The sequence below is a fragment of the Puma concolor genome, chromosome B2 (genome assembly GCF_028749965.1).
Source record: "Puma concolor isolate L17-30 chromosome B2, mPumCon1.1.hap2, whole genome shotgun sequence".
Lineage (NCBI taxonomy): Eukaryota > Metazoa > Chordata > Mammalia > Carnivora > Felidae > Puma > Puma concolor.
This window is the reverse complement of record NC_141671.1, coordinates 3,182,503-3,195,133: the sequence shown is the minus strand read 5'-3', so window position 1 is coordinate 3,195,133 and position 12,631 is coordinate 3,182,503. Positions and strand designations below refer to the sequence as shown.

Genomic DNA, 12,631 nt, shown 5'->3' with positions numbered 1-12,631 from the left:
TGTGGGTTTCAGTATCTAATTAAGTAGCTTAAGGCGTGCTTAGTTAGATCTCCGGATTCCCGGATCTCATCTTCCCAACTGACTTGTGCTTCGTGCCCATCTCGGATACTCCACGGTGACGAAAAGAATTTCATCTTGTAAGCGGACACGCAGGAATGACCCTCAGGAAATAGGACGACCCATCTCCTCTGGCGCTGAGAACGTTCCACCCGGCTTAGCCTCCCGCTCGCGTCCAACACTCTCGTCCTGTCCGCTTTGCACTTTCGCAGACGCTGGGTTGGGAGCTCGGGTTTTGCCCTGCAAGCCTCGGAGCTCGTTTTGTGCTTTCCGGGTGCGGCCCGGACGTGGGGGTGGGGCTGGGGACCGACGGACCCCGCGTGCGCGCGCGTGCAGGGCCCTGGGGCCCCTGACCTCCACGTGTGCGCGCTCCGCCTGCAGGTCGGGGCTGGACCCCCGCTGTCCGGGTCGCCGCGCATCACGTCGTGGCCCAGTGGGAACAGCTGAGATGTCCCCTCTTCTTCCGACAGCCCCCTCCCGATGCGCAGATCACCGCAGCGCGCGCGTTCGCGCCCGCAGATCCCGGACTGGCCGCACCTGTAACCCGCCCCTTCGACGAACCCACTGGACCGAGGGTCGCCGAAGGAGCGGGGGCGGCTGGACCGCCCGGTCGCACCGGAGAGAGGCAGCAAAGAAAATTGCCGAGTTGGGAATCTGCAGTATTTCCCAAGCTGCCTGGATGCGCTCAAAGCTCCGCGGGCCTGCGTGGCGGTGCGGTGCTTTGCTCCGCGAGTCCCGGGACCAGGCCGCGCGCGGAAGCCACCGTCCTGGTCAACAGCACAGGTGCCAGGGAGCGCCTCCCCGACCGGGGCCGGAGGGGACGGGGTGAGGGCGGCGAGGAGGAGAGAGGTGGGTGGGGACGGGTTAGCCCCGGCTGCCCAGGCCACGTGCCGGGAGCCCCCCCCCCCCCCCAGTTCTGTATTCGCGGAGCCAGCGGCCGGGAGCACATCCGTGCATCATGCGGCTGAAATGACATCTGCGTGCTTATGTCTTTATTTATTTGATTATTTATTTATTTACTTTTTCCTTTACATCCAAGTCGGTTAGCATATAGTGCAACAATGACTTCAGGGGTAGAGTTCAGCGGTTCATCCTCTATGTGTAACACCCAGTGCTCAGCCCTTTACCCATTTAGCCCACCCCCCACCCACAATCCCTCCAGTAACCCTCTGTTTGTTCTCCATATTTAGGAGTCTCTTATGTTTTGTCCCCCTCCCTGTTTTTATATTATTTTTGCTTCCCTTCCCTTGTGTTCACCTGCTCTGTGTCTTCAAGTCCTCAGATGAGTGAAGTCATGATATATGTCCTTCTCTGACTAACTTCGCTTAGCATAATACCGTCCAGTTCCGTCCACAGAGTTGCAAATGGCCTGGGGTTTTGAGCTTTGATCAAACTGTTCCTCATCTCGTAGAGACAGATGAGAATGGTCGCTGGAAGGATCAGAAACACCCGCGTCGGGTACTGTGTGTCCTGTTTTTGTGTTTCTTGCACTTTTCGCGGTGACTGGAACGGAATAAATGTCCAGAAAAATACTGTATTGCTGACCAAATGCACAGTAGACGACCTTAGGGCTCGGGCCCAGCGCGCCTCCCTGCAGGCTCTGTGGCGCAATGGATAGCGCATTGGACTTCTAGCGCGGGCGGTGGAGGAATTCAAAGGTTGCGGGTTCGAGTCCCGCCAGAGTCGGAAGTGTTTTGCCACTCAGTGGCCACTTGGTTTCAGCTTTGCGGTGTTGGGTCCCTGTAGTTTCTTCATGAGCAATCCCACTCGTGTGTACAGGGGCTCAGTGACCAAACACAGCGAAAGAGAATGAACGCTTGTAGCGAAGGTTCAACATTTGCATAAATGCTGCTATTTCTCTGTCATGAGAAACGTCTTCCAACGTGCTGTTTTCCCGGTCTTGGCTGGAGGGTCGCGGGCGGGGGTTCCACGCTGCTCCTGCCAGAACATTGAAGTCGCGGGGGCTTTGCAGCTGCTGACGCGCAGCCCGGGTCTGCACTCCCCCTTCCCTCACGGCGCCCCCAAAGCGCTCCTTGGAAGCACCCAAGTTCCAGCTCCGGAAACTTAACCAAAATTCAGTTTGCTTTTAAATGAATGGTGGGCGAGATCAGTAGCAATTATCCCACTTCCCCCTTAACTGTGGAAATGGAGACAGAGCCGAAAAATACACCTGCTCTCCATCCTCGAACACTACTTCCTTCATTCTCTCCACTGGCGCTTAGTTTCGAGTATCCTTCCAGAAGTTATACATGCATGTGTATGTTATATAAACATATATTATACAATATATCTATATTATATAAGATTTATATATTTATATATAATCATATGGAACTCTGCGCCCGTCTTTCGTGTGTAATATCATTTCACATATGCAGTGTTGTTGTGTTCTTTATATAAGCTATGTAATATTCCACAGCAGGGGGTGTATACAATTGTATCGTAAACACCTCACATCTTAAGTCCAGGTTGCAAGGCATCGCATGGCCAGCCCTCCCCTTACTGAAGGCCCCCCGGGGGGGCGGGTGGTCTTGTGTTTGCCATTAGGGAAACAGGACCACAGACCCACTGAATTCCCAGCAAAGCCTGCATCTGGCATGCTTCCGTGCGCTGAAAAGGGAGAACTGGTTGACCTCTACCTTTGCTTGTTGAGCATGGGGTCATTCATCTTCCAATAAAGCATTTTCTTGAACCACCTCTTGTGACATGGTGGGTTTTCTGCTCTTCAACTTGCACAATTCGGCCATGATGCACGTTTCACTGCCGTCAGCTAGGGTAATAATTAACCTCCTATAGAATAGTGCCGATTACACACTCCTCATACCACGATGTACATCGCGTGTCCAGCAGGCCAGGCAGTGAAACGAGGTGCTAGTTTCACAGCCTGTGACCCCTATTCATTCCTGCATAGATTTCCCAGTAAATTACCACGTTCTTACTATGGCTGCAATGCCGCTTTTCTAATATTAACTCCACACATGGATGATTTCGGAATTCTCCATGCCACTGCATGTTTTATCTGTTAATCCCTGCACCAAAATGCATGCCCTTAATTAAATGAGTTTTCTACTGAGTCTTGATACTTAGTATGCTAAATACCACTGTCTTTTTCTTCTTTAAAAGTCTCCTGACCAGAACAGTCACAGACTCACCTTTTCTCTTTGCCTTCCCTCAAGGATCTCAGTCCTACACTTCCTGCTTCCTGACATCTTTTCTCTAATGGTTATGTAATAGATTTTTTTTCCTGGTTTTCTAATTTTTGTATAGCCAGAGGACAACTCTCCTTGTGGTTAATCCTTCATGGGTGGAAGTAAAAATTTCATTAAAAAAAAAAACACGACAGAGATCACCAATTACTTTCACCATTTCATAGTACTTTTCTTAGATTTTTAGATTATTTGATCTATGCATGGGGCTGTTTAAGGACCCTCTTAATCAATTGATTGATTTCTTTTTATCTGCATATTTTATTCCCTATATCATTTTTCTTCATAGGAAACCATTTTAATGTATTAACTGTTTACATTGCTATTACATTAAAACATTACATGTTTTCTTACAGAATATGTAATATTTTGTGCATATCTTTTCCATATGACAAAATCATATTTGGTATACATATCATTCCACTTCGGACTTTTTCTTTTTTTATAAATTGGGATTTAAAAAAATGTTTATTTATTTTTGGGAGGGAGACAGAATGTGAGCGGGGTAGGGGCAGAGAGAGAGAGGGAGACACAAAATCTGAAGCAGGCTCCAGGCTGTCAGCATAGAGCCTGATGCAGGTCTTGAACTCACAAACTGTGAGATCATGACCTGAGCTGAAGTCAGACACTTAACCAACTGAGCTACCCAGGCACCCCTGACTTTTTTTCCATAACCATCATTACTTTCTTTATACATCATTTAAATGCTAAGCAATATCTCATAGGGTGTATCTACCATATTTTACCTTTTTAAAAAATGCTTCTAAGAAGGTGCCATTTTAGTTCCTGAGGCAAACATCCTCATTCGCATCCATTTGAAAGGCATCTACCATATACCATCCAGATGTGCTGGTCTGTAAGTTACATTTCAAATACATAGTAATAAGTGAAAGAAATACGGTCACTGCTGACGGTCCTGACTTCCCTTCCAGTATATCATATTTGTTTTTGGCTATATAATAATACATTTCATATAAAATTATAACGAGATAATTAAATGAAGGTCCAACTGTCAAGAAGCAGGCTTAGAAACTGGCTTGGGTCGGATGGTGCAGCGGTGTGAATGTGTGTGAGGGAAGGAAATATTCAAGGTAGATCCTATCTTACTACATAAATAAATACATTATCAGTAAACTTACAAGATCGGGGGTTCAAAAAACAATGAGAACATTTGCTGTAGATGGGACTTGGTGAAACAAATCAATGGATACATTTCCTCACAGGTCATTGACATGCTCTCCAAGCTTCTCGGTGTCTTTCTTGTAAAATGCCTATTTCATAAACAGCAAATGATTGGATCTTCTCTTTTTTCCAGTCTGACCATTTCTTGATTTCAGAGTGGGATTTTAAACTCACAGAGGATGTTGTAGAAATATCGCTGGTACCTGTTGAATGTGAGACTGGGTTCTACGTGTGTCTCTCGCAACGTGCGGATGTAGTAAGGCAGAGACCAGGACTGGAGAAAGCGTTCTCAGGCTCCTGATATTCAGTCATTGATTCATAGACAGAAAGTCAAAGGGCTCCCAGGGGGAGTTTTTCTCACTGTTAGGAAGGCCAAAAATAATACTTCAAGCTAAGGAAGTGTAAGAATTTCTGAAAGTTTGGCACCCGTATGTTTGGCAGTTTCATTTATTCTCTCTGTCTTACCTGGGGAAAAAAGGATGATACGGGCAATGGAGAATCTGAGTAAGCATTAATATCCTACAGAGCTCTTTAGTAACAATTCTGGGCAATTGAGTGTACATCACTAAATAAGTAATACAGATTTTACCAGGTGGGAAATAGAAGTCAAACAGCATTTTGTGCTTCTGCTAAAATTGTGACTTTTTGACAAGAGAAAGCTTTGATCCACATGAAAATTGTTTTTTGTTTTGTTTTTTTTTTTAGATTTTATTTTTTAAAGTAATCTCTACACCCAACATGGGGCTTGAACTCATGACCCCAAGATCAAGACTTACATGCTCTTCTGACTGAGCCAGCCAGGCTCCCCATATGAAAATTGCTTTTATATACATTTTTATACACATTTCATATAACACACACACACACACACTTTTATATACATTGTTTTTATAAACATTTTTATATCTTTTTTGGTACAATGGAATAAAATTAATTTTTGAATGTGTAAAGGGGTCTTGAGGCTTGACCCCAGTGTCTTTATCGTTTTGAGGGGATTACAGACTAGGTAGGTCAGATAAGCATCAGAAACATCCTCGGCTTTACCTTTAACATTTTTGTATGAGTCCTCATTTAAGAGTGTAGTCGATTTTTCTTTGGAATAGCAGTGAGACTCCAGCTCCAGCTAACGTATGGGTTAATCAGCACGAGCAGAACGGATGGTAGGTAAGTGGGATCCTTCCTTATCGTATAACAACTAATTTCTGACATGGAGTTAAATATTCCCCTGTGAGTAGCAACTTATCATAAACACTGAGGACCTCTGTTTTAATCGTGAAGTGTATGTACTATAATTGTCCCCGACTGACTGATAATCACTTTATACACAATTTTTATACCTATCTTTATGTTTGAACATGACTACGTTTTCTATAAGCTGAGAAATAAAAGATCATTGATATGTATTTATATTTATGTATTTTACTTTATTTTTATGAAATAAAAATACACCCTCATACACAATTAACCCAGGAAGACTGTTCTCTTTTCAGTGTTAGTCTTTTTTTTTTTAAATCCTAAGTTCGGTAAATAAGAGAATTCTCACAATACTTCTGAGTCCAAGTCTGAAAAATGACAAAGCAAACCTAATTATTTCTATCATTCTTCCTTTTTAAAGTGGAAGAGCAAATCTTTCTGTCAGTTGGAGGCCATTCTAGAAAACCTGAAGGAGTTAGGCACAAAAGACATCTTCCTGGTTTTTACTATTCTGAAGTTAGGCCCTACATTTGTGAAAATCAAGTCAAGAGGAATTGTCATGGGAGACAAAACATGAATACAAGTCAGAATTGTGTAAAAATGAGGCATAGTTGTTTTTTTTTTTTTTAACAGATAACATGTAAATCCACAGCAATAATAACAGTGACTATTGGGAACTTAAAAATATGTAGATTGTCTTCAAATTACTTAAAAATATACCAGGAGTACAAAGAGGCAACAGAATATTTTGGCGATTCAGAAAGAACTTCGGTTAACTTGGCACAAATAACTTGATAATTTTGCAGGAAAAAAATCAAATTTTGCTCTTTTGCACGTATTTTCATCCCACAATTGTATATTCTTTTCCTACAAATAAATCAATTAAAAATGACTATCTCATATTTTTGATCATTTGTATACTGTTTTTTATTTAAAAAAAAAATTTAAATGCTTATTTACTACCGAGAGACAGAGGGACACAGAGTGTGAGCAGGGGAGGAGCAGAGAGAGAGGGAGACACAGGATTAAAGCAGGCTCCAGGCTCGGAGCTGTCAGCACAGAGCCCGACGTGGGGCTCGAACTCAAAAACTGTGTGAGTTCATGACCTGAGCTCAAGTCAGCCGCCTGACCAACTGAGCCACCCAGGCGCCCCTGTGTACTGCCTTTTAAATGAACCTTACTATATCTCTATATGTATGTATTTAAATATACACACATACAGCATCAGATGTATCTGCGGACATTACCGGGGGTCCACGGAGGGTGGCACCGGGTGCCAATCACCCCTGGTTGAGAATCACTGTTCTAACCCTTTTGCCTCTCATGTCTCGCTGATCTGATGCCACAGAATACATCACATCCAGACGCTTCACGCCACAGCCCACGCCCTGACCATCATGGAGAAGTGATGGGGAGAAGGTGTGCAGGGGAGGAAAGAGGAAGGTCGGAGAAGAAAAAGAGGCTGAGGCGAGGGCAGTGGGGAGGAGGGACACGCAGGAGAAGGGTGGAGGGGTGGAGGGTGCCCCTGCCCCTCACAGAGCAGTTCAAATACTGGAGGCAGGAACCCTCACCTCATCCATGTTGTAAGACCTACATTTTAATACTGATGTATTACTGAGATTCCACACAGAAGGAGAAAGAAAGAAACAGAAAGGAGGGACGAAGGAAGCACCGGCAGAGGAGAAAGACATGCAAGCCCACCGACTTAAAAACGGTGAAGTGCGGGCAGCAATAGGGAGAAAGGGGAAGATCCGCTCTTGCTGCCTAAAACGGCGGTTACGTAAAGTTGCAGACTTGGAAACTAAAACGGGAGCGTGTCAGAAGTGGGATTCGAACCCACGCCTCCATGCGGAGACCAGAAGCCCCGATCGCGGGAAGCGAAGCTTGAGTCTGGCGCCTTAGACCACTCGGCCATCCTGACACCCGCAAAGGGCGGGCCGCTAACCGGCTTGTAAACGCACCAGAGGGACTCGGACTCCGCGCGGCGAGCGCCAGCCCACTGCGCCTGCGCGATGCCGGAGGCGAAAGGCGAGTTTGCCGGAAGCCGGGGGCTGAGGCGCGCGGAGCCGGAGCCGGGACCCGGGGACACCCGGGGGGACCCGGGGGACGCCTCCGCCCCGCCGGGTGGGGTGAGGAAAGCGCGGGCCGCAGAGCCCTCCCCCACCCCCCGGGCTTCCCGCGGGGCTCACGCCCCTCCCCCCACGGTTAAGTTCAGAAGGTAACAGGTGCCGCGAGACCCGGCGAGCAGGGCTTAGCGCCCCCTGCCCCGGCCCCCCTGGAAGTGTCCTCCTAAGAGTAAGCGGCGGCTGGATTGTTTTTTCGGTCAAGTCGAAATGATTAAATGTTATTCCCCAGGCATAGGTTTGTCGCGTTAGTTTTAATGCCTGAAATTCGGTGTCATTTCTGTGCCAAAATAGCACGAACACACGGCTTCGTAGGAGTTGGCATCGTGGGTACTGCATGAACTTGACGCATGGTTTTCCTATTTGGTCAAAGTGGCATTTGTCTTCATGAATTGAAAAGCCCAAACATTATGCCTTAAATTAAAGATAACGGAAGTATTGACTCGAAGTAGGTGAGTAGTCCGGGGCTGGCGCTGGGTGGGTGGGAATTTGTCCCCCCCCCCCCCCCCCCCGGTCTCTCTGCAGGTGCTCGCGAGCAGCTAAATCACGAACCACGAGCACTGTTTCCTCACCCGCCGCTCACTCCTGTCTTGGGATGAGTTGGGGCTCGCGATGCAACGTGAGGGACAAAGCTGGAGGCGGCCCTGCACCCCCCCCCCCCCCCCCGGCCCTAAAGAACACAGATCCTCCATTTCCGAAACTACGGGGACAGTCCCGCAGGGGACAGCCAGGCTTAATCCCCCTCGGTTGTGTCAGGTCAAACCCTCCTCCTCTCCATCTTCCTTCCCTGCGTTCTCTTGAGGATGCCCTTCAGTCGTTCCAGTTCCTACAAAAGCCTCGTCCCGGTTTCCCCCACCGGCAGGGCAGGGAGCCCGCGCGTCCGCTCTGCAAGCATCTGAGGAGGAAATAGTGTGTCCGAGGGTCCTTCTGCCCCAAACCGCGAGTCCCCTTCGGCAATAATTGGGTCCAGGAAGAACCTTCACTCTCCCTGTAGCTGTGCGCGTTAACCGGCTCTTTAAAGAATGTCCAGGGTGGCGGTTACGCGGTCTGCTTAAGGATGAGATGACCCGGGTCGCTGAGCCACACTTTGGGGGGGCCCTGGTAGTTCCTGGAACCTTAGATCACTTCTCTTCCTGGTAGTTCGAATGCTGCACGGAATTTAGTTATTTATAAGACAAGTTAGCCCCACCCTTCCAGGGCCTGGGTAGCTCAGTCGGTAGAGCATCAGACTTTTAATCTGAGGGTCCAGGGTTCAAGTCCCTGTTCAGGCGGCGGTTGAACTTTTTTTCCCCCCAGCCACATGTGGAAGAGGAACCTGCACGTGGTCCACATGAACTCGTTGTCTTTGCCCACGTGAAGGCCCAATCTAGCCTCATTTAATTATTCCAAGAGCGAACTAAGCCACTCCTAGATTTTGCAAGGGAATGTAGAATTGTGGGCGATAGGAAGAAAGACAACAAAAAACTTTTGAGTGAATTGCTGTGAGATGTGCCCTTTTAAAATTCCCTTGCGCAACGTGGGGGTGACTGTCTAGAAGGCGGGGTGCAGTTTGATTAGATCCTGCCCGGGTACCATTGTGGTCGCTTTGATCCCTGGGCGTCCCCCAGCTTGTTCAGCAGACGCCAGTGCACGGCTACTGCCCCGCTCTGCAACACGGAGGTGAAGAACTGAAATCCAGACACATCCTGAAATCGTGTTCGCCATCCACTTTGTGCTTTCGTTGAGAAGCCGCCCCTCCCAGGGTGCCTGGCCGGCTGGGTTGGTAGGGAGTGCGACTCTCGGTCTCCCGGTTGTGCGCTCGAGCCCCATGTCGGTATGGAGGTTACTTTCAAAATCTTTAAAAAGGGAAAGCTACTCCCCTTCTCCTGGGGTTTAAATCATCTGTAGAAGCTCTGGAAGGAGGCTCTTTCCATTTGTTCTGTGTAGGGTGCCATAGGCTTTGGTAAGTCCTTAGATGGCGTTTTGATTAAAAAGTCAAGGTTTTCGCCTGGTGGATACTGTGTGTGCAAAGCAAGAGTGCGTTTGCTTCATCACTGTGTTCCTCGTTTCCACCGCGTGATACCCCCGCAGGAGAACGCATGTCTGGAGAGTGGTGCCGGCTTCCCTTCCTTCGGCTGGACGCCTGACAGGGCGACAGGGAGCCTCCCCATCTAGGTGTGCCTGACGTAAAGATGTCAAACAACTCCTCATTAAAAGATCCAAAGTCTGCTGTTCTCCAGGTTGAGTTCCTGGCCTGCTCTTGAATCTTAATTCAGTCGGAGAAAGGCTGAGATCTCCCAGATGAGCGGAAGGAACCCACAGCTTCCGGGACACTCGGGCTCTCCCCAGAGTGTGGACCAATTTCCTAGAGTCTTGGACGGGTGCCACAGCCCGTCATCACTGAGCAGATCATTTAACCTCCACACTGTGCATTTGCTGAAAGCTGATTTATGTGCACATACACGGGAAATGAACCAGAAAAGTCGAGTTCGAAGAGCAGGCTCCATTTGGGGGTGTTTTCGCTGGAGTCCGCCACTGACTGCCGGAAGCGGGCAGTAGGGTAGAGCAGAGGGGCCCTGGGAGATCACGTATTCCTACAGGCCAGGCAGAGCAGGACACCAGGTTCCCTCAGGAACTCGGGGACAGCTGTGTCCCCTGGCTGCGGTGACCAAGGAGGAAGCCCAGGAGGAGATCGGGAGGAGCTGGAGTCGAGCTGACAAGACAGGGCACCTGCCAGGGAGTCTGCTGCCCCCTGTCGAGTTTTTCCTGCACTTTGTAACTGGGATTTCCCAGGTCCTTCGGAGCCGGAAGAAGGGCGGTGAGCCCACCTCGGAGGCTTCTCCAGCTGGAAAAGACGGTTTCCCTGGTCCCCACTTTTGGCAGGTGTTTCCTGCTCGCTCGCCCCTCCTTCCTTTTCTCCACCTCGCCGCTGCCTCCCCTCCTTTTCTCTCTGGTCTCTTCTCTGCTTCCTTCTCTGTCTCCCCCCACGTGTCACCTCCAGTCTCTAAAGGCAAAGTGGGGTGGAACTAAAACACGCCGTCCCCACTGCGCACTGTAGTGACTACGTGATTTGGAGGAGAAACACCAGGTTGCTGTTGTTACACGAAGGGTGGTAACAACAGAATCTATGCTACATCACTAGTGGGCTTTTTTTTTAATGCCATACAAATAGTTTACATTTTATATGAAATACAATAAACATGTGACTATGTTAGTAACATAACCAGAATAACTAATGACAGAGAAATGAGCAGTGGTTCCCTAACTTCGAGGCCTGTTGAGATCACCCGGGAATTTCCAACACCTACTGAGGGCTGGTTCCCACCTCCAGACATTCTAATTTCATCGGTACTGGGTCCCACCCCCCCATCAGGGATTTTAGAAGCTTCCAGGTGATTCTAATGTACAGCAAACTTCTATGTACATTGAGAGCTTTGCCAAGGGCGGTTCGTGTAAGACCAAGGTCTCCATCGCCAGAGACCTTGTTAGAAAATCCAGAACCCCCGGACGTACGCTATGTCTACTGCAGGAGAATCTGCATTTGACAAAATAGGCGGGTAGTCCCAAAGCCCCTAAGAGTGTGAAGAGTCACATGTGTCGGGAAAAACCGTCAAAGTCTTGGAAATAGGCAACAGAAAGTTACTGGGTGTCCTTTCAGTGAAGTGTTGGACATTGTCTGCCGGACTTTTGGAAATTGTTTGGTTCTGAGTGTGCACCTTTAACTGAATTTCTATTTATTAAGCTATTCCAGAGTTTTGTATGGTAGAGGCTGGCTTGTAGATAGTTGATCATAATGCACCTGATGTCTGTCCATAGCAAAAATTCAAATACATTTTGCCCCATAGGGAAGATAATCTCAAGTATTACTGTCTTATAGATTGCTAACCCGTTTCCCATTAATTACTCATTTACTAATCTCCTCAAGAGTCATGGGGTAGAATTTGTTATCCTAAATGTACAGGTGCAGGGAGGGGCGTGAGGGGCAAGTACCCTAAGACAGCACCCGCTGTGGAGGGATGCGGCCTAAATTCAGGCACATCTCTAGGTGATTCAAGCGCTCCTCTGTCTTAACAATAGTCTGGGTTGTTTCATTTTCTCGCCAGCTCCATCGAAGGTTGTCCCTTCCCGTTTCAGTTCGGAGCAGCTGGGAATTGCTACTTCGTGTGGACTTTCCCTTTTTCTTTTTTCTAATCTATCCGGTCTGAAAGCGATTTTGATCAGGTGTTTATCGCCCAGCGCTGAGACCAACGGACACATAATTCCGGGGCAGGTAAGGGGCTGGCCCCAGGCACCCCAATCCTTGCCTGCCGCGGCCCAGGTTCCGGCTGCTGCAGGGAGCCGGGAGTTCGAGTCCCGCCGCCGGCAAACCTGGGCTTGAGCCCGTGCGCCACCGGTTCGCAGGCGCCTTCACCTGCCCCTTCGACTCCACCTGCTCCTCGTCCCCGAGCGCGGGCCCTACGCCCTGGATGCTCCGGGGAGGCCCCTCCGTCGCCTCACCTGTCCCGGCAGGTGCCCGTCCCTTTCCGCCCAAACACCCCCACCCCCTGCCCCCGACGCGCCCCCCGCCCCCGACGCGCCCCCCGCCGCGCCCCCCGCCGCGCCCCCCGCCCCCGACGCGCCCCCCGCCCCGCGTGCCTGGACACACACCTCACTGGCGCCTGCGACGTCTGCAGCTCAAAGTTCTCAGCTCAACATCCGGGAGCATTTCCGGGGCGCACTTCGCATCCAGGGAAAGCTGCCCGGTGCAACGATCAGCCCCCACACGGAAATTACCTTAAAACGAGTGGAATCCAAGCAGGAAGCCCCCCGGGAGCCCAGCCCACCCCGGAAGTTTGCTTCTCTCAAAAGGGCGAGGCCAAAAGTTGCACCTACTGTCTCCCCGTCGGGGAA

The 12,631-nt window shown here is 49.2% G+C and overlaps 1 protein-coding gene and 3 non-coding genes across 4 annotated transcripts in view; 2 read left to right on the top strand and 2 right to left on the bottom strand.

Moving 5' to 3' along the window:
• Positions 1–12,631, bottom strand: part of LOC147580609 (histone H2B type 1-C/E/F/G/I) — a 505,297-nt gene that overhangs the window by 356,290 nt on the left and 136,376 nt on the right. The window lies entirely within an intron of this gene.
• TRNAR-UCU (transfer RNA arginine (anticodon UCU)) lies at positions 1,654–1,743 on the top strand. The gene is given in 2 exon segments: positions 1,654–1,690; positions 1,708–1,743. It is a non-coding gene; the product is annotated as a tRNA-Arg (tRNA).
• Positions 7,455–7,560, bottom strand: TRNAL-CAA (transfer RNA leucine (anticodon CAA)). Its single transcript has 2 exons — positions 7,523–7,560; positions 7,455–7,500 (listed from the first exon to the last, which is right to left on the bottom strand). It is a non-coding gene; the product is annotated as a tRNA-Leu (tRNA).
• On the top strand, positions 8,961–9,033 carry TRNAK-UUU (transfer RNA lysine (anticodon UUU)). The gene has a single exon. It is a non-coding gene; the product is annotated as a tRNA-Lys (tRNA).